Source organism: Saccopteryx leptura, chromosome 1 (assembly GCF_036850995.1).
Source record: "Saccopteryx leptura isolate mSacLep1 chromosome 1, mSacLep1_pri_phased_curated, whole genome shotgun sequence".
Classification (NCBI taxonomy): Eukaryota; Metazoa; Chordata; class Mammalia; order Chiroptera; family Emballonuridae; genus Saccopteryx; species Saccopteryx leptura.
Window position 1 is genome coordinate 377,367,729 of NC_089503.1, and position 21,526 is coordinate 377,389,254.

The 21,526-nt window shown below is 47.8% G+C and overlaps 1 protein-coding gene across 4 annotated transcripts in view; it reads right to left on the reverse strand.

The window, feature by feature from the left end:
* Positions 1-21,526, reverse strand: part of BICRAL (BICRA like chromatin remodeling complex associated protein) — a 105,144-nt gene that overhangs the window by 69,948 nt on the left and 13,670 nt on the right. For 2 of the 4 annotated variants that reach the window (XM_066359394.1, XM_066359388.1), the window contains exon 2: positions 1,761-2,027. The gene's annotated coding sequence lies outside the window, so the exon portion shown is untranslated. Of the gene's footprint in view, positions 1-1,394; positions 1,441-1,760; positions 2,028-18,259; positions 18,279-21,526 lie in introns of those variants that run through there. The other 2 variants (XM_066359389.1, XM_066359392.1) reach the window with 2 other exon arrangements.

Genomic DNA, 21,526 nt, shown 5'->3' on the forward strand with positions numbered 1-21,526 from the left:
ACACAACCAACTAAAAAAATAAAACTAACGTAGTAGAGCTACGATACTGTCAATTCACTTTTGCATTTTTGTAACCTGGTTTGACTGCCCTCTCAAAATTAATTGGTAGAGGATAAAGGAAAAGCTTAGTGCCCTGGCCCCGGCTAGGCCTGGGGAGAGAAGACGGAGCCCCTCACCCGTGTTGGCACGGGGACGCGGGCTCAGGGAGGGAAGCCACCAGCCGCCCGGCCGGCCCCGCCGCCCACCCCACGGTCGTAAGGACCAGGCTGCCGCCGAGCCCCCCCTTCCCCTGCGGGCCGGCGGCCCCGTCTCGCCGGCCTCTAGGAACAAGGCTCCGCGGGCCCCGGCCCCGCTGGCAGCCCCCGGAGCGAGGCTGCCCTGCGCCCCGAACCGCACGGCGCCGGGACCGGCGAGCCGCCCATGAAGGGCGCCGCCCGCGCCGCCAGGGAAGATGGCGCCCGCGGAGCAACTGCGCCACCAGCCCTGGCGACCGGCCAGGCCCAGCGCCATCTTAGCACCTTCCAACCGCCGCCGCCACCCCCCTCCGCAAGACCCCGCACTCGGGGCGACTCGGGGGGCGCGCTCGCGGCCAAAACGGTGCCGCCGAGGTCTCTGTTCTCTTCGGCCCGGCCGCGGGTGCTTCGCGCGCCGAGGGCTCGTCCGGGCCCGGCCGCGGGTCCTCGGCGCTGCTCCGGGTCGGCGGCGGGCAGGCACGGGGCGCCGGGAGCCGCGCGCCGAGAGGCCGGCCGGGGCGCTGGCCGCGGAGGGCGGGCGGCCGGCCCCGAGCTCTCCCGGCCGCGGCCGCCCGCGGAAGCGGCGAGGAGGAAACCAGGCTGAAAATTAAACCCGGTCCCCGCCGCCGCCTCTCCCCACCCTCTCCCCTCCCCCTCCCGAGACGCGGGGTCCATTTTGCCGAGAAGAAAGAAAATGCGATTCACACCCAAGAGCTTCCGAGAGAGAAAAGAAACGAGGGGGGGAAAGCAGAGGGGAGGAGATTGGAAAAGCTGATTTTTCTTCCTCGCCCGCCGTCACTCTTGGCCCTCCCTGCCCCCTGCTCGCGGCCCCGCCGCGCCGTCCTCCCCTCGCCGAGCCCCGCTCCCTCCTTCCAGGCTCCCGGCGGCTCCGGGGGGCGGAAAACACTCACACTCGCGCACACAACTAATTTTAAACCGGCTCAATCAATGAGTCATTAAAAGGCTTCCCTCCCCTCTCCTCCCTACCACCAACGGCCACGCCACCCCCCTTCCCAGGCTCTCCCTCTCCCCGCTCCAGAAATTTGCATCCGCGGAAAAGGAAAAAAAAAAAAAAGGCGCCGGGGCCCCCACCCCGCCGCGGCGCCCCCGGCCCGGCCCCGCCACCCCTGCCCGCCCGCGCCCCCGCCCGCGACACTGAACTTGGTCTTCCCGGGCCCGGGCGGCGCTGGGAAAGGCATAAACACTCGATTCCCCTTTTCTCCGTGTCCATTAAACATCCACCCACCACCACCATCACCCACCCACAAACCCCCCCCCCCCCCCAAAAAAAAACACAGCCTTAGCCAATAGCTCTCTGGGCTGAAACCTAATATCCTGGTTTTGGCAAGTCGGTGTTTAATTTGCTCCTCTTTCTTTTCTGTCTGTCTGGAGATAGATCTCCAGTTCCCCCTCCCTCGCTTGTCCCCTCCCCGAAGGAAAGAGGCAGAGGAAGGAGGTTGTGTGTTTTTTTTTTTTCTCCTTGAAATTTTTATCACAAAATTATAATACACTCAAAGGGAAACTCACCGTCATGAAAAAGCAGTGCCTTGTCAACGGGGTTTCTGCGCCATCGCACCAGGGGCGGCGGCGGCGGCGGCGGCGGGCGCGGGGCGCGGGGCGCGGGCGCGGGAGCTCCCGGCCGAGCGGCGCCGGCCACACGCGCTCCGCTCTCTCTCTCTCGCTCACCCCCGCGCCGGGCGGCGGGCGCCCGCTCCCCGCGCCCGCCCGGCCTTCATGCTCTGCGCCCGGGCAAACCGCTCGCCTGCTCGTCTACCTCCAAACTTCGGTTCTCGCCTAGCAAAAAATGTGAAGATTAAGATATCTTTAATTAAAAATAATTTTTTTTAATCAAGCTCCAAAGATGTTAATTCCTGTGTCCTTTGGGATTTTTTTGTTAACTTCAGACATGTACTGGTATACTCAAGAAACAGGTTTATTTGGCTCTTTAAAAATTAAAATCTACAAGATAACGTGCTATTCGCTGCAGGCGCCCTGCACACACACACACACACACACACACACACACACACACACACACACAGTTTTAGCTTGGGGGGGGGGGGTTAAGAATTTATTTGTTTAGGACTCTAATTAGAACAAGCCCAGTAAATACTTTTTTTGCGTATGCTTTTTTAAAAAAAAACAACTAAAACGTCACTTTTAACTTATTTGGCAAATAACTAATTCATTCTAACTTTTAATTGTACCAAGCTTTCCTTTACTAGACCTCTTTCTATTCCGAGATGCTGTGAAACTTGTAATATCAACATTAAACAGAAAAAAATAAAACAACTTTAGCGGCCAAAATGAAGGTGAGGAACCAAGTCACTTTCAAAACATCCAATTCCTACAGCCTTCTCTTTATATGTAGATATCCTTTGTCGCCACATTCGTGGAACTTTCATTACATAATCCTCCGTCTTTAAAAGAAGCTACCCAGCCTTTTAAATGTAATTACCACCCATTTGAAATCTCGAATCTCATTGTGGAGTCTCCATAAACCACCTAGCATACTGAGGGCGCTTAAGTAAATGTTAACTAGGATAGTGTGGATTGGAAGAAAGATGTCTTTGTGGTCAAGATTAACTACATACATTTCTTTTCCCTGTAATTGCCCATGAAATTATAGTGGGAGTTTTGTTATCTTTTAGTTTAAATAAACATTAAAGATAGGTAAAGGATGATTTGTACAAGAGTGTGATGCAGATTTTTAAAAATACATATGGAAGCCCCAAGACATGTTACAAAATTATTATAAATTAGTTTGTAATGCATATAGCAATGGGGTCCTGTGATAAACAGGATACTCAAAACCATCTTCCCTAGATATTTAATGAGTTCTAAATAAAATTATCCCTAGATTTAAATTATTTACACAAAATTATTGTTTAGGTTCTATATTCTCTTAGCATCAAAAATGGTAATGGACCTGACCAGGCGGTGGCACAGTGGATGAGTGTCAGACTGGGATGCAGTTTTTTTTGCAAACAAAACAAAAAAAACCTCGAAACCCAGGTTCGAGACCCTGAGGTCGCCAGCTTGAGCACGGGCTCATCTGGTGTGAGCAAAGCTCACCAGCTTGGACCCAAGGTCGCTGGCTCGAGCAAGGGGTTACTCGGTCTGCTGAAGGCCTGTGGTCAAGGCACAAATGAGAGAGCAATCAATGAACAACTAAGGTGTTGCAACGCAACGAAAAACTAATGATTGATGCTTCTCATCTCAAAAGAAAAAAATGGTAATGGTAGTGCACCTTGCTTAGGTAAGGATACTGTAACTATACCGTACTGCAAAAAATAAATGTCAAGGTTAGCATACAATGTTGTCATAATTAAGGTAGAAGATCTTTTGAAAAAGCAAACCGTATCCTGTTCTAGTAACTGCCGCTCTGTCCTTCACAATGAATGTATTTAAACATTCCTTAAAAATACATTCAGTGATTTTGAATCACATAGTATCATCGAGGTGTTTTTTCCCATGTGTTTCACAGCCAGCCAAGGCCTTCCTGGAACAGTAGTCTTTGCATAAATTAGCATATTTTTCTACACTTGACAGTTGGACCAACCAGTTTTCTAATTGGCTTGGGAAATTTTTAAACACGTTTTAAAATGCCCTTGGATTGGTTGGAATTTAATTATAATACCCATTTTGAAGAATTAAATTTCAAGAGTCCATGGATTATTCATTGCAATTAGGACCCACCAGGCAAGTTTTACAGCTGTTGCTCCACTGCTCCAATGAAATATTAATGGTTTCAGAAAGCTATTCTCCCAAGTCTGCCAAAAGCCCGAAGAAACACAAATCTGACTAGAAGAGATCACCTAACAAAACTGAATTCACATACCCATAAAGGGTATGCATATTGCAGGCTTTTTAAAGAATGCCCAAAGAGCGCTGACATTTATTAAGGCCCTACTAAGTACCTCCTATATACATATACTTATATACATTATCGACTGAACCTTCAAGTAAACCTGGAGAATAAGGCTTAGTTCTACTGATTTTGCAGATAACCCTCCTAATGGTTTTAATAATTTGCCCGGAGTCATTAGTCTAGTAAGGAGTGGCAGGGGAAACCCAGGTCAGGCTGATTCTAAAACTCAACCTCTCTTCAAGCCCTGAAAAAGATCTTGGAAACCAAGCAGTCCTTGATGTTTGAATATAAATAGGGTTCAGTGTTGTGGCATAGGCTGCGGGGACAACCCTCTACTTCTTGAAGACCTAATTTGAGAATGCCAGGTGTCATATCTAATTTAAAATTTTGGGAGGCTGAAAAATATTGGGGGAGCAGTTGGGAGAATTTTTGTTTCACCAAGCACCACCAAAATTGAAATCATGAAACAAAACAAAAAAAACCTCTTAATTTTCCCCTTGTGATTATAAAACTTAACATTTTATTTATTTATTTTTATTTTTGTGAGAGAGAGACAGACAGGAAGGGAGAGAGATGAGAAGCATCAACTCATACTTGTGACACCTTAGTTGTTCATTGATTGCTTTCTCATACGTGCCTTGACCAGGGGGTCCAGCTGAACCAGTGACCCCTTGCTCAAGCCAGCACCCATGCTCAAGCCAGTGACCTCTGTGTCCTCAGTGTCAGAGGCCAACGCTCTATCCACTGTGCCACCACATGGTTAGGCAAAAACTTAACATTTTAAATAAAGAATATGCTGTGTATGTAAAATTTAAATTAATGGTTTATATAGACCGGATTTTTGTATCTACATGTAAGATTAGGAAACTTTTTAAGAGGAAAGTGTTTAAAATAGCTTAATATACACAAACAACTTTAATTGTATTGCCTACAATTTAATTATGTACAATTAAATGGTCACTCCTATGGTTCCTATCTGTGTAGGTGACCTAGAAAGAAGAGCGACAGGACACAGAACTAAAAAGAGGTAATTATAGTTGAAATGTTCTAGCATGAGTTTGGGCCTCCAAATAAACAGGCCCAATGTCCACATAACAATTTTTAAAAAATATTTTATTGACTTTAGAGAGAGGAATGGAGGGGGAGAGAGAGAGAGAGAGAGAGAGAGACAGGAACATCAATCTGCTCCTGCATGTGCCCTGACCGGGGATCGAACCGGCAACCTCTGCACTTCCTGACGATGCTCTGACAAACTGAGCTCTCCAGCCAGCACCACAGAACAATTAAAAGTGAAATTTTGTTTTTTTTGTGCTCTCCTCCAAATGTTTCCCTTGTTGGCTGGCCATTCTCAGAAGGACTGAATACAAATGTGAGAGCTGAGGTGGTGATATGCATGACCAGATGTGTCCAAATCACAGGAAAACCAAAATATACCAGGTAAGTTAGCAAGTGCTCAACGTAGTGGTTGTGACATAAAAATGTAAGAATTTTCAATGTGCATAAATAAGGTGTATACTTTTATTTGTACTGCTCGAGGACTATTTACATGCTGGGGCTTTAGCATACTGGCTCTGGACTCAGACTGACCTGGGTTCAAAGTCCACCTTTGTCACACACCAGGTGTGTGGTTACAGGCCAGTCACTTCACCCCTCAGCACTTCAACGTCCTCTTCTATAAAATGGGGGTAATTATAGTACCCATGTCTAAAAGCTATTTTAAGGATTCAGGAACTAGTGCATGTAAAATGTTTATCACTGCGCCTTATTTTACCGTGTGTCAGGTTGAACCATGTGAAATCTTCCCAAGGAAACTCCCGGTGGCAACCTCAGGTGACTCAACCCCATATCTCCCTCCTGTGTTCCTCCTGGGTAGGAAACTCCTGACGGGCTCCCCACTCTCTAAGGGCCTCGCAGAGTATTTTGTATCTAGTTAGCTCCCTACCAATATTTGTGTGAGGAAAGAGAAGCAGCCCCGTCCACAGGGTGTATAAGAATACAAGAAACGAGCCTGACTGGCAGAGGCACAATGGATAGAGCATCCACCTGGGACACTGAAGTCCCAGGTTTGAACCCCCGAGGGCACTGGCTTGAGCACAAGCTCGCCAGCTTGAGTGTGGGATCATCAACATGATCCCATGGTCGCTGGCTTGACCAAGGGGTCACTGGCTCAGCTGGAGCCCCCCCCCAGCCCCCATCAAGGCACGTATGAGAAGCAGTCAATGAACAACTAAAGTGATGCAACGAGTTGATGCTTCTCATCTTTCTCCCTTCCTGTCTCTGTGTGTGTGTGTGTGTGTGTGTGTCTCTCTCACTTAAGGAGAAAATAAATAAATAAAAGTGCGTGTGTCTCTATCTAGACCTATATACAGGGTTGGCAAAAGTAGGTTGGCAGTTGTGAGTACGCGAAACTGACTTTATTCTTGTATTATTATTTATTATTGTATTATTTTTCCACATGAACACTTGTAAACCTACTTTTGCCCACTCTGTATTAAGAGAGCACAATTAAGTCCCCTGGACCACATAAAACCATTACCCAATTAATCACAGCCTTAGGCTTTAGTGTCCCCCCTCTCCCATCCATTAGAGCTTTAGCAATGCCCCTTTATAGCCATGTAATCTTGGCCTACTTTTTTAACTTTGCCTACCTCAGTTTCCGCATCTGTTAAATGAGAGTCACAATACTTATATCTCAGGTTGGAAGGGGGACAGTTGAATTATAATAGGTATACAAAACCCTGGCTCTAGTGCCTGGTATTCAGTAAATATGCAATAATTGCCATTATTGTTGTGGTTACTACTATTATTATAGAAGTAATATGGAATTGTTTTCAAAGCAGTAGTAAACAAGCAATTTATTTGAAGTGATCACAAATGTTTTCAGTACTCTGCCTATATTATTTTATTTGATACACAAATAAACACTTTAAATCATCTCTGTAGAGACTAAGGCTATTCTAGCTTAGACATAATTCAAGCTGCTTATTTTCCTTGACAGACTTTAAAATAAAAATCTGAACTCCTACAAGTTTCTAGTACAAGCAGAAGGAGTATAAGCAGAACTGTTTTTCTTTTTTAAAAAGAGGCATTCAGCACTCCCACTGGCCTTGCAGTCTTACACATCTAGCCTGTTTCCCCAGAGTGAGGGGGAGGACAGTAATCAGGATAGGAGGGCACCAGTGGGCTGGAAGGCATGGCTGGGAGGCACAGCTGGGAGGCACAGCTGGGAGGCAGCTCTCACCAGCTCCCAGGCCCCCCATGGCGCTCTGCCAGAACTAGAACTCTCCAAAACAGAGCATTCCTTCCATTCCACCATGACCCCGACCCTGGAGGATGAAGGCTGGTGGGCTGTAGAGGCAGTAGAGAGATCTCCCAGGCTGCAAGGTGCATCTATAAAGCACCCTCAGGATTTGGTGAGAAAGCCAGCCTCTAAGATAGGGTAGGGTACCCATGTAAAGGGGCTTGCTCAATAAATGTCAGTGTCCTTTCTGAAAATGAACCTCCCAGGAGGGAAGACCCTGAAAAAGTAACCATCCACCTGGCCTGTGGTGGCGCAGTAGATAGAGCATCGACCTAGAACACTAAGGCCCCCGGCTGGAAACCCTGAGTTTGCCAGGTCAACGCACATATGACAAGCAAGCTGTGAACAACTAAAATGAAGCAACTATGTGTTGATATTTCTCTCTTCCCCCCTCCGCTCTCTGTAAAATCAATAAAAATAAAATATTTTTAAAAAATAAAAGAAAAAGTAATCATCCCCAGAAGATGACTTGTAAATACAAGATGAAGCAAAGAAATAAGTAAGTCCTAAGCAGGCACCAAGATACAGCTTCAACACTGAGGGGAAACAAAAACAGAAACACAAAACAAGGAAGCAGGCCCTCCTTAAGTATATATTTTGGTCACTAAAGAGCCACATTCTGGCCCTGGCTGGTTTACTCAGCAGTAGAGCGTCAGCCTGGCGTGTGAAAGTCTGGTGTTCAATTTCTGGTCAGGGCACACAGGAGAACACCCATCTGCTCCTCCATGCCACCCCCCCATTCTTTCTCTTTCTTGCTCTCTCTCTCTCTCTCTCTCTCTCTCTCCCTTCCTCCCTCCCTCTCCCACAGCCATGGCTTGAATGGTTAGATCAAGTTGGCCCCAGGTGCTGAGGATGGTTCCATGGCCTTGCCTCAGGCGCTGAAATAGCTCGATTGCTGAGCAACGAAATAGTGGCCACAGATGGGCAGACACACATCACCCTGTTGGGGGCCTGCTGGGTGGACAGGGTGCATACGGAACTCTGTCTCTCTGTCTCCCTGACTCTCAATAATAATAAAAAAAAATTTTTTTAAGAGCCACATTCTTACTTGAGCACAGGAAAATTGATCAGGTATTTTAAGAGTCCACATGAAATACTCCTCAGACCATACAATTCTCTTTCCTAAATCTTTTCATTACTAGTTCCACTTGCCAGGTATTCTGAAACTATAAAGGTGACACCCTGAGCAAAGATACAAGTACTCTTGTACCCAAAAAGGTTTATACATCTCTTGTGCCGTAAATCATACCAATCAACTAGCAAGTGGGTGTATTTACCAGCCCCTTGTGAGTTAGATGAACATGAGTCAGGTCTCAGACAATCGGGAGGTTGTTCAGGAAGGGGCAATCGGAACAAAGGGCATGTTCACACGGGACATGGTGAAAACTTGATGAATTATCCCTGCCCCACCATGGGCACAAACCCAAAGTCAAGTAATTATCTCCGCTTTGGAATTTGATCTTCTCTCTCGTCTCTATTCACAGACTAACCCCCTAGATATTTTAGGGCTATCTGGACTTCCTTCTCATTCTTCCATCTGCCTTAAACCATGCACCCCACCTCCAAAACCTCCTTCAAGTCCAGTCCCTTTTTTCCACCAACTGCCTTCCCCTAAATTCAGGTCCTCATCTTTTTTATTTCCATTCAACCAACTGTCTATCAGAATCACCTTTTTAAAACCTGCAGCTGGTTCTGTCACATCCCTGTCAGCACCTCACTGCTGGAGGAAGCTTATCAGACATACAGGTTCCCAAGGCCAAACCCACCACCAGAGAAGTAGGATTTCTGGGGAGAGTTGAGGCACCCACATGTGTACTTTTAAGGTTCATTAATGAGCTCCACCTTCCTCCCCAAGTGCATCTCCAGCCCTTCCTCCCAATGCCCTGTGGTTCAATTACAGAGAACATCTGGCCCCCAAACAAACTGCTTCTGATTTGGCCATATTCCTTGCCCTCTGCCTGGAATGCCCTTCTTCCTCTGGGGCAAGTCCACCATTCTCCAAGGCCCAGCTCAAATGCCACCTCCTCTGGGAAGCATTCTTTCATCCCCTCCAACAGTGGCTTTCAAACATGTTTGCCTGAGACTCACTCCCAAGAAACAGATTTCACATTGCAATGCAATAAATATATAACTGAAACAATGGCTTAGGAAAACACTATGTAAAAACAAACAAACAAACAAACAAAAAACACAAACAAACCCCACATAAACCTGGCTGGGTAGCACAATTGGTTGGAGTGTAATTCCCATAAGCCAAGGTTGTGGGTTTCATTCCCAGTCAGGGCACATACAAGAATCAACCAATGAGCTTGACCAGGAGGTGGCGCTGGGGATAGAGTGTCAGACTGGGATGTGGAGGACCCAGGTTTGAAACCCCAAAGTCACTAGCTTGAACATGGGCTCATCTGGTTTGAGCAAAGATCACCAGCTTGAGCCCAAGGTCGCTGGCTTGAGCAAGGGGTCACTCGGTCTGCTGTAGCCTCCCCCCCCCCCCCCAGTCAAGGAACAGTCAATGAACAAACTAAGGTGCCGCAACAAAGAATTGATGCTTCTCATCCTACTCCCTTCCTGTCTGTCTGTCCCTATCTATCCCTCTCTCTGTCTCTGTCACACACACACACACACACACACACACACACACACATCAACCAATGAGTGCGAAAGTGGAACAACAAAGCTCTCTCTCCCTTTCTCTCACTTCCTCTCTTTCTAAAAAAATCAATATGTAAAAAAAATGTAAAGTTACTATGGAGGATGCAATTTGACATACTTCGTTCTATTGCATTTTACTTTAAAAAATGCTATTAGCCACCCTGTAAATGGATTTCATGATCCACTAATGGGGGTGACCCTCATTTGAAAAATACTGTTTCAAGTGAATAAATGACTTTCTCTCTACCCATGTGCTACATACCTCTATTATACTATCTGTCGCTCTCGGCAGTAATGATCTGTTTGCAGCCTGTCTTCAGCTCCCTGCCACTTTCCTCCCCCAAACATGCACACACCACAACCAAGTCAGCCCACCCGCTTTAGCTACACAGCCGTCGACAAACACAGATGTGAGAATATTGGTGAAGGAATAATTTAAGTGGTTTTGCTCGTGTCTAATTTTTTTTTCTTTTCCGGTTACAGTTCACAGCACAATCTACCAGCAACTCCCAAGAGGCTGGGCCTGGGAACCACACTAGCTTCAATTCTGAAGTTAACAGCAAATTTTAAAAACAGCCATTGTATTTCAGTACAATTTAACCAAGGCGTCGATTCTTCTCCTCCTCAAAACTAAACAGGCAAAATCAACCAGAAAATATTTTGTCGGATCGCTACCTTGCCAAGAGAGTACACATGTGGGCACACAAATCTCTTACTTAGATACTTAGAAGCAAATATTCAGAAACCTCAAAACCCTCCTTCCGTACCACTTCAGAAAGGAAACCCCCTCCCGCAGGGGCAGGGCGGGTGCAGATATAGAGGCCTTTCTATCTGCACTGCCTAAAGCTCCATTTCTCTCGAGGTTGTCTCCATCAACACAAACAAATGAAAAGAGTAGAAAAGCCAAAAAAGAAACCAGAGCAGCTAAAATGAACCACGGTAATGAGCCCGGGCGGCAAGTTCCGGTGCAAATTGTACCTGTGATGGACGCGCGGGTGAGACAGCTGCCCGCGGGGGGAGGGAGCCTTTTTCTGTAGCACGTGGCTCCCTTGACAGGAAACCTGCCAGCGACACCCCCCAACTCTGCACACCGCTCATTTGCAGCACCGTCATTTGTGTGATGCTAATTTGCTCAATGTCATCAGAAACGTACTAAGAGTGGTTCAATGAAAATACTATCTATTGTGGGCCTGGGGGGGCTGGCCCTAGAGCAGGCTGGAAGTGGAGGCCTGCAGTCACCGGGTGTCCCTGCAGTGTTTTGAGGGCCATAGGAGGAAGCAGGCAGGTTTGGCCAAGAAGAGAGGAGAAGAGGAACACTTTACAGCTGGGCTTTAAAGGATGAGTAAGAGTTCTCCAAATACGGTGGAGAAAGAGGGACATGGCTTCGGGGAGAGAAACTTTATGGGGGGAGGTTGTGGGGGAGGTTAAAGATAAGCTGCATACAGGTAGATGGTGAGAGGGCTTGCAGCTCATGGCAGGGAGTCTGGATGATTGTTTAGGCTGCTTTTCACACCACAGGTCACAATGCAGTAGGTTATGAAATTTGTGAGACTGATCAGCTTTCATAAAAAGGAAATAGCTTAGAATAGAAAATATCAGTTTGCCTGATCAGTGGAAGTGCAGTGGATAGAGCATTGACCTGGGGCGCTGATGACCCAGGTTCAAAACCCTGAGGTCACCTGTCTGAGCGCAGGCTCACCAGCTTGAACGCAGGGTCACTGGCTTGAGTGTGGGATCAGAGACATGACCCCCTGGTCACTGGCTTGAGCCCAAGGTCACTGGCTTGAGCAAGGGGTCACTTGCTCTGCTGGAGCCCCCCAGTCAAGGCACATATGAGAAAGCAGTCAATGAACAACTAAGGTGCCGCAAGTATGAGTTAATGCTTCTCCTCTCTCTTCCTTCCTGTCTTTCCCTCTCTTCTGTCTCTCAATCTCTTGCTAAAAAAAAGAAAGGCCCCTGACCTAACCTAGACCAATCAGTTTCTCTCTTCTGGCTTCAGTACTTGGGAAACAGGGACAGCAGTGGGGAGCCGACTGGCAGGCTGGAAAGGAGAGGGGTCAAAGCCATCATCTTTCTGGAGCATTTATAAGGGGACTCTGCACGCAGATGGGAACAGAAAGGCCAGTGTCAGGGAGAAGGGATTCTCACTGCGTGTGGAAGGACGGAAGAGGGGAGGACAAAGTACCTGTAAAAATATATACGTATTATTATTATTATTGTTGTTGTTGTTTCTTTTTGAGATGGCTGCCGTGTCATACATGGGGATTACAGGGTGAGGCTGGATGATGGAATTACATTTACAAGAGGATGGAGGAAGGGGGTGAGGATGCAGAGGAGAGATGTGGAGGATAGAATCTGGTTCTAGGGACTTCTGGAGTCCAGAAGAGTTTTAGGGTTCTGTAATCCAGCCTCCCTGTGAATGACCCGAATTCTTGTCCGGGTATAACAAGGACCCTGTCCTGAGCAGTTATGCCTCTGTAAGGATACACATGCTCAGGCCCTCTTAGGAGGCAAAGTAGATGGTAATAGGCCCCTGTGTCTCAGATCAAGACAATTTTTTATTTTTAGCGAGAGAGGAGAGGGAGAGAGAGAGAGAGAAAGGGAGAAAGATGAGAAACATCAACTCAGTTGTGGCACTTTAGCTGTTCACTGACTGTTTATCATACATGCCTTGACCGCGGGGTCCAGCTGAACCAGTGACCTCTTGCTCAAGCCAGCGACCTTTGGGCTCAAGCCAGTGACCAAGGGATCATTTCAATGATTTCACACTCAAGCTGGCGAGCCTGCGCTCAAGCCGGCAACCCTGGGGTTTTAAACCTGGGACCTCAGCATTCCAACGCTCTATCTATTGTGCCACCACCTGGGAAGGCAAGCAACTTTTTTTTTTTTTTTTTCTTTTAAATTCTCTGGCCCCTAGAAACTCATCTGCTTCACCACTGGCTGACTCCCCCGTAGTCCTCCCACACAAAGAGAAAAATCTAATTTATAAATTATTTTCAGATTGACGTTTTTACAAAGAACAAATCTAACATTTCATAAACTTGACATGTATAGAGGCATTTACTTAAACATTCATTCGTTTTCTTTAAGGCAAGTTTCCTTTTGTGAGATTTTCAGGCCCTGTACATTTTCACAGGCCCTGGAAACAGCCCGAGTCGCTCTACTGGGGTCTACTGACAGGGTGTTTCAGGAAGCTTGAGGCGCCTGATTGTGAATTCTGGACATTCTAGGGTGTCCTGTCTTCACGGGCCCAAGCACATGGACCCCTGGGTGAGAAAGGTGGCCTTGTCTTCCACTCCAAACATTCAGACAGACAAGGCTGAAGAGTCCTTAATTTCACCCCTGATTTCAGAGAGGGGTCAACTGGGATCCAGAGAGGCAAAGGGTCACCTTTGAAGGTACCCTCTGAGCTAGAGGCAGACACAGGCCAGACACTTGCCTCGGGGTAGGGGGGTGGGACCTCGCTTGCAGCCTGTAGTTAAACCAGTAGGGGTTGGGGGGTGGCAGGCGGTCCAGGTCCAGGGCTTGCTCCAGACCAGTAGCCCCAGCCTCCTTGTCAAGACACAATTCAGCACCTGGTACGTTTCCATGACTACCTTCTACCTACATTGTGCACCTGTAGTCGGACCTTGTACTGAGCATGCTCAGTCAGAACAGCATTTTGGCAAGTACCCCATCCCCCACCCTGGGAACTACCCTCTGCCTCCCCTCCCCCACTTGTGTCTACCTTCCCACTTGACCTTTCCTGCTCAACCGGTATTCACTGGGGCATCCCCGTGTCTCTCTGGCAGGCCCCTGAAGGTATTCTAAGCCCCATGAAGTCTGGCTGCCTTCAGGCCCCTGAAGGTATTCTAAGCCCCATGAAGCCTGGCTGCCTTCAGGCCCCTGAAGGTATTCTAAGCCCCATGAAGCCTGGCTGCCTTCAGGCCCCTGAAGGTATTCTAAGCTCCATGAAGCCTGGCTGCCTTCAGGCCCCTGAAGGTATTCTAAGCCCCATGAAGCCTGGCTGCCTTCAGGCCCCTGAAGGTATTCTAAGCCCCATGAAGCCTGGCTGCCTTCAGGCCCCTGAAGGTATTCTAAGCCCCATGAAGCCTGGCTGCCTTCAGGCCCCTGAAGGTATTCTAAGCCCCATGAATGAAGCCTGGCTGCCTTCAGGCCCTTGAAGGTATTCTAAGCCCCATGAATGAAGCCTGGCTGCTTTTCTACTGTTTGGGTTGGAAGGTTCCCCTTCCTTATAATTTATTCCCCATTTTCCTTGCTCATCTCTGAGTGAGTTCCTTTTTCTTACAACCAAAAGATCCTGGAATACACCAGTATGCTGCCAGCTAGCTCCTTCCAGCGCTGGCCAGGGGAGCAATTCTTCCTGCGGTGGCAGGCCAAGTATTTCTCCGGAGAACAGAACTGTAACTCGCCACAGACGACGCTTTATTGTTACTGTGATGCAAAAACCACTATAGATGGAATAAAAGATCTTCAGACCATCCAACTCCTTTTGCCTTAACTCCATGCTCACCCAGTAACCCTTTGATTATTAATGAACTTCAATTTAAAAGGTGTGTGCTGGCCAGCTGACCTAATCACCCCGGTGGTTGGACAGGTTCACGGCCATTATAAATTAACAGATTGGCTTTTGAGTACAAATCATTCTTGAGTAACCTCCATTTCATTTCCACTGCCCTCGGTCAAGCCTTGTCATTTATCCAACTGACCGGACCGCTGCAGCCACTTCCTGACAGCACTTCCCTGCTCCAGCCCATTCTCTTTAACTTCTCTTCCTAAAACTCCAGTCCGATACCCGACCACCTGCTCGAAACCCTTTGATGGCTCCCAGGAGCTTTCAGAATGATGGGGGGGCTGCAGCCCCAACTTCCTCCTCCCCCCACCCCGCTCCTTCTGACTATTCTTCACTCCTTTTTTTTTCTTTTTCCCCGAAGTGAGAAGTGGGGTGGAGTGGGACAGACAGACTCGCGCATGTGCCCAATCAGATCCACCCAGCATGCCCATCAGGGGGCAATGCTCTGCCCATCTTGGGGCATTGCTCCATTACAACCGGAGCCATTCTAGCGCCTGTGCAGAGGCCCTCCTCAGTGCCCAGGCCATCTTTGCTCCAATGGAGCCTTGGCTGTGGGAGGGGAAGGGAGAGACAGAGAGGAAGGAGAGGGGGAGGGGTGGAGAAGCAGATGGGCGCTTATCCTGTGTGTTCTGGGTGGGAATTGAACCCAGGACTTCCATATGCTGGGCCGACACTCTACTGCTGAGCCAACCGGCCTGGGCTCTCCACTCTTGCTCCTCAAATACAACTGGTGCCTTCCGAGCTCTGCTCACGTGCACCCCATTGCCTGACACCCCCTTCCCCTGGGACCCCATCTGCCTGCTCACTCTTCCCTCAGTCCTTTGTGCTTCCATAGACCTTCCTCCTTTATAACTCACACACCCTGCAGTCGGCTGACTCACAGTTAGGTGTCTCCATCCTGGACCATGAGCCTCAAGGAAACAGCAGCATGCTTTGTGCATTTTGGTACCGCCCCTCACCCCAGGGCCAGCTGCAGCATCGTGCATGAACACAGTAAGCTAACATTCCTGGAGGTTGACTGTATCAAGGCACCTGGCTGGTGTTGGAGGTCCCAGGCCACTGAATCTACCATAGACAATAGACAGTTGGGGTAGCTACGATGCGTGTTCCACGGACAGAATGGTTCAAATGACAGGCCCACCTGGCCTCCACATGTGCAGAGCCGAGCGAGCAGAGTTACACTCCTGGCGGCCTGTGTGGTGCAGCCGTGAGTGGGTGAGCCTCAGCCTCACTTTCTTTTTAAATGAAAAGTGAGGCTCAGTTTCTCCTGTCCTGATCCTGCCATGCCTCCTCCTCTGCTGCTCCTTCTCCCGGTTCCACAGTTGTGGTGATGGCTTCAGACTTTCAGACTCTTTCTTTTCTTTTCTTTTCTTTTCTTTTTTCTTTTCTTTTCTTTCTTCTTTCTTTCTTTCTTTTCTTTCCTTTCTTTCTTTCTCTTTCTTTCTTTCTTTCTTTCTTTTCCTTCCTTCCTTCCTCCCTTCCCCCCTTCCTTCCTTCCTTCCTTCCTTCCTTCCTTCCTTCCTTCCTTCCTTCCTTCCTTCCTTCTTTTTTATTTATTTATTTATTTATTTATTTATTTATTTATTTATTTATTTATTTATTTTACAGAGACAGAGAGAGAGTCAGAGAGGGACAGACAGGGACAGACAGACAGGAACAGAGAGATGAGAAGCATCAATCATTCGTTTTTTGTTGCGCGTTGCAACACCTTAGTTGTTCATTGATTGCCTTCTCATATGTGCCTTGACCAGGGGCCTTCAGCAGACAGAGTAACCCCTTGCTCGAGCAGCGACCTTGGGTCCAAGCTGGTGAGCTTTTTGCTCAAACCAGATGAGCCCATGCTCAAGCTGGCGACCTCAAGGTCTCGAGCTTGGGTCTTCCGCATCCCAGTCCGACGCTCTATCCACTGCACCACCGCCTGGTCAGGCATGGCTTCAGACTCTTAACAGAATGCTAACTTCAGTTCAACAACCACTGCAGAGTGGGGATGGGGTGAGCCCCCTTTCCTCCCCAGTCACCCGGTTTAAGTGTTTCAGAAGAAGAGCATGTGAGTCAACCCACAAGTGACTTTATTATAATTTTTTCAAGAGTCCTCATCTATAAGCAAAGGTAGAAGCAGAGTCTGGCCCTGATTTGTCCACTGACAATCCCTGTTCTGTCCCCGAATCTTCTCCCTTCAGACTTGTGGGAAGGCCTCAGCTCCGGACAAACCTCAGACACACAACACAGCATCCTAAAGAGTGTAACTACTCAGGCCCTGGCTGGTAGGCTCAGTGGTAGAGCATCGGCCAGACGTGTAGAAGTCCCGGGTTCAATTCCCAGTCAGGGCACACAGGAGAAATGCCCATCTGCTTCTCCCCCTTTCCCCTCTCCTTCCTCTCTATCTCTCTCTTCCCCTCCCACAGCCAAGGCTCCACTGGAGCAAAGTTGGCCTGGATGCTGAGGATGGCTCTATAGCCTCCATCTCAGGCGCTAGAATGACTCCTGCTACAATGGAGCAACGCCCCAGATGAGCAGAGCATTGCCCCCTGGCGGGCATGCTGGGTGGATCCCAGTTGGGCACATGTGGGAGTCTGACTGCCTCCCCACTTCTAACTTCAGAAAAATACAAAAAAAAAAAAGAGTGTAACCACTCAGATAATATCAGAATTTTACACAGTAATTCCTAAAGCATTGATCAAGAAGTATTGGAAAAAGCAAAGAAATAAACCAAAAAACCACTCACACAATACACATACATGTGTTCTCTTTTTAAACACGCATGAAAGTTTCTACACACTAAGTTTTTTTTTTTTCTTGTGAGAGAGACAGAGAGAGTCAGAGAGAGGGACAGACAGGGACAGACAGGAAGGTAGAGAGATGAAAAACATCAATTCTTCGTTGCGGTTCCTTAGTTGTTCATTGATTGATTTCTCATATGTGCCTTAACGGGGGGGGGGGGGGGCTACAGCAGACTGAGTGACCCCTTGCTCGAGCCAGTGACCTTGGGCTCAAGTTGGTGAGCCTTGCTCAAACCAGATGAGCTTGTGCTCAAGCTGGTGACCTCCGGGTCTTGAACCTGGGTCCTCCACATGCCAGTCCGATGCTCTATCCATTGCGCCACCACCTGGTCAGGCTACAAACTAAGTTTTTATCTTCCAGAGTTTATACAGAGTGAAGCAAAAGAAGGTTTACAGTTATGAGTGCATGAAACACAGAGTTTATTCTTGTGTTATTATTTATTATTGTATTATTTTCCATACAAACAATTGTAAACCTGCTTTTGCCCCACCTGTATGATAAAGGAATACTGCTTCAAATCAGTACTCACCCCCAGGTTCTAACAGAGGCAGCAAAGCAAGTTACACCTGTTTAAAGCAGACCCCTGCCAGCCCTGGCCAACCTGAAGAACGCAGGGTGGCCGAGGCAGCTTTGGCTCCTCAGGGGGTCACGCCTGTGTCAAGGGCCTACCCTTCTCAGCATATCCTCACATCGCAAGCTTCGCTTCAGCTTCACCCTTCACTTCACGGTCATTCTTCAGACGGAAACAAGCTCTTTATGACTATTGGGGAGTTGCGTTCTTAGGACAAACAATAGAAAAACTGCACGCAGTGTTGAAATGTAGATGGAAAGCAATGAATGTGGCTTACTCATGTGTTAAATGACCATGTCCCCGCCCACAGGCCTGGCCTCCTGGGATGTGCTCAGATTTGTGTCTCAGCAAACTTCAAATTGCCACATGCCATGGACCCCTGGATCCCTCCTGGGGAATAGAACTCACGGCGTTAGAGCCACCACACCTTCCACTGTAGCCCCTGTAACTCAGCACGCTCCTCAGCTGTGTGCGCCGTTGCTCCCTCTCCAAGGCGCTATCTTGCACTCTTTTTTTTTTTTTTTTGTATTTTTCTGAAGCTGGAAACGGGGAGAGACAGTCAGACAGACTCCTGCATGCGCCCGACCGGGATCCACCCGGCACGCCCACCAGGGGCGACGCTCTGCCCACCAGGGGGCGATGCTCTGCCCATCCTGGGCGTCGCTCTGCCGCGACCAGAGCCACTCTAGCGCCTGGGGCAGAGGTCAAGGAGCCATCCCCAGCACCCGGGCCATCTTTGCTCCAATGGAGCCTTGGCTGCGGGAGGGGAAGAGAGAGACAGAGAGGAAGGGGGGGGGGTGGAGAAGCAAATGGGCGCTTCTCCTATGTGCCCTGGCCAGGAATCAAACCCGGGTCCCCTGCACGCCAGGCCGACGCTCTACCGCTGAGCCAACCGGCCAGGGCCTATCTTGCACTCTTTATAAGCCAACTTTCATTACTCTTACAAAAGGAGAAAGCGTCTGCAGCATGAATACGTTCCCACTTGACACTTTGCAAGAATTGGCTCACGGTCCATATTTCCTTATTGCTATCATGTCATAATGACAGAAAAGACATCCCCTTTACCCACGTCAATGAATACTTCTAAGAACCATAAAGTGCAAGGCATCCCTCACAAACCATTTTTCCAAACTTTTTTGACCATCATATTTGACCAAATATTTCTTCTATAAGTCATGTACATTGAAAAATATCATTTAGTATGAACTTATTTATAACACACTATGCACTCTGACACCTTATATCCTATTTTATTTCTTTTATCTTTTTTTTTTTCAAAGGCAGACTGTCATCCACCAAACAGATTTCATGACCTTACTGGTTTGGAACCCGTAGCTTATACTATACTATTTCAGAGAAAAGTGGCACCTCATAGCAGGTAATAAAGTCCTACCTAAAGAAGAAACCTTAACACTATGCAGAAGAGTTCAGAGAAATAATTTACTCCTTTTTATTTAACTTGAAAATGCCAGGATGCTTTAAAAGCACTGATCTCAATGACTGAGCATTGCTACAAGAGACTTTAAATTATCTCAAAATCTGTGCATCATTATTACCCTTATACTGAAGAAGAAAGAAACTAGGGCAGAAAAGATAACCCTCATCTGTATTAAAACTCACAACTGTTTGAGAATTTAAATTTAGGTGTGCTTTTTCTTTCTTTCTTTCTTTTTTTAAGTGAGAGTAAGGGAAATAGTGAGAAAGACTCCCGCATGTGCTGTGGCCAGGATCCACCAGGCAACCACCCCTGTCTGGGGCCAATGCTTGAATCAAGCAAGGTTTTGGGGTTTTTTTTTTTAGCACCTGAGGCCTATGGCTAGGACCAACCGAGCTAGTCTCAGCACCTGGGGTCACGCTTGAACCAATAGAGCCACTGGCTGTAGGAGGTGAAGAGAGAGAGAAGGGGGAAAGAGAGGGGGAGAGAAGCAGATAATCGCTTTTCCTGTGTGCCCTGACTGGGAATCAAACCCGGGACATCCATATGACAGGCTGAGGCTCTATCCACTGAGCCAACTGGCCAGGGCCTAAAAAAATCTCAAAACTGCTGTTGCTCCAAATGATCACTCTCCTGGCAAGGTTACCGGGCAAATTAAATGAGATAATATAAGCCTGACCTACGGTGGCGCAGTGGATAAAGTGTCAACCTGGAAAACTGAGGTCGCTGATTCGAAACCCTGGGCTTGCCCAGTCAAGGCACATACGACAAGCAACTACAATGAGTTGATGCTTCCTACTTCTCCCCCCTTCTCTCTCTCTCCACTCTCTCTAAAATCAATAAATAAATATATATATATTTTTAAAGAGAGGTACCTGGTGGCTCCTGCTATCATCAGGTTCTTGGATTATCTTTTGCTGGACCTGCCTGATCTCTGTGTGTCCTGTGGGCTCAATCACTCACTGAACATCAGCCCTACTGGGCAACAGAGAACAGAGGGTCCCCTCAAGGAGTTTACAGGCCAAATATCATTACACACTAGGATTCTAGAGTCCCTGGGCTGAGTATTTCACTCATTGACCCAACAGAGAATTATTGTGAGCCTTCTCTGCTGGGATTATGGGGTATAAAAAAACAGTAGCTTGACCAGTGGCAGCACAGTGGATAGATCATCGACCCAGAACGCCGAGATCCCGGTTTGGGGGCCTGAGGTCACCAGCTGGAGCGTGGGCTTGTGAGCTTGAAGGTGGGCTTGCTGGCTTGAGCACAGGGCTGCTAGCTTGGGTGAGGGACCATCAACATGATCCCAAGGTTGTTGGTTTGAGCAAGGGGTCACTGGCTCGGCTTGAGCCTGCCCCCGGGGTCAAGGCACATATAAGAAGCAGTCAATCAACACTGAAGTGAAGCAACTATGAGTTGATGCTTCTCATCTCTCTCCTCCCCTTCTCTCTTCCCTCTCTCACTTCCTGTCTCTCTCTTAAATAGTAGACACAACCAGAGACCAGAGCCCTCAAGGAGCCTACAGTCAAAGGAGCTTAGCATTTGTGAAAATATGCACATTCCATTCATATTATATAACATATGACTGTTTTACACTTTCTTATCTGCAAAGTCAGGCAGGATTAGGTCAGTGGTTCCCAAAATTGAAAATTTCACAAAAGGGCTTTCATAGAAGAAATACTTTAGAGAGAGAGAAGAAAAGGGATATGATCTCACAATAGTTATTTAAACTGAATGAATCAAGAGTCATTAAAAAATAAATCAGTACACATCCTTGTTTTATCCTTTTAGTATAAACTGGTTTTTGTCCTGGTATTAAAGGATCCCTCAGGGGCTTGATCAGTTCAGTCTTAATAGGATTCGTGTGTGTGTGTGTGTGTGTGTGTGTGTGTGTGAGTGTGTGTCAGAGGCAGAGAGAGAGGGTCAGACAGACAGGGAGAGAGATGAGGAAGCATCAATTCTTCATTGCAGCCCCTTGGTTGTTCATTGATTGCTTTCTCATATGTGGGCCTTGACCAGGGAGCTACAGCAGACCGAATGACCCCTTGCTCAAGCCAGCAACCTTGGGCTCAAGCTGGTGACCCTTGCTCAAACCAGATGAGCCCGCGC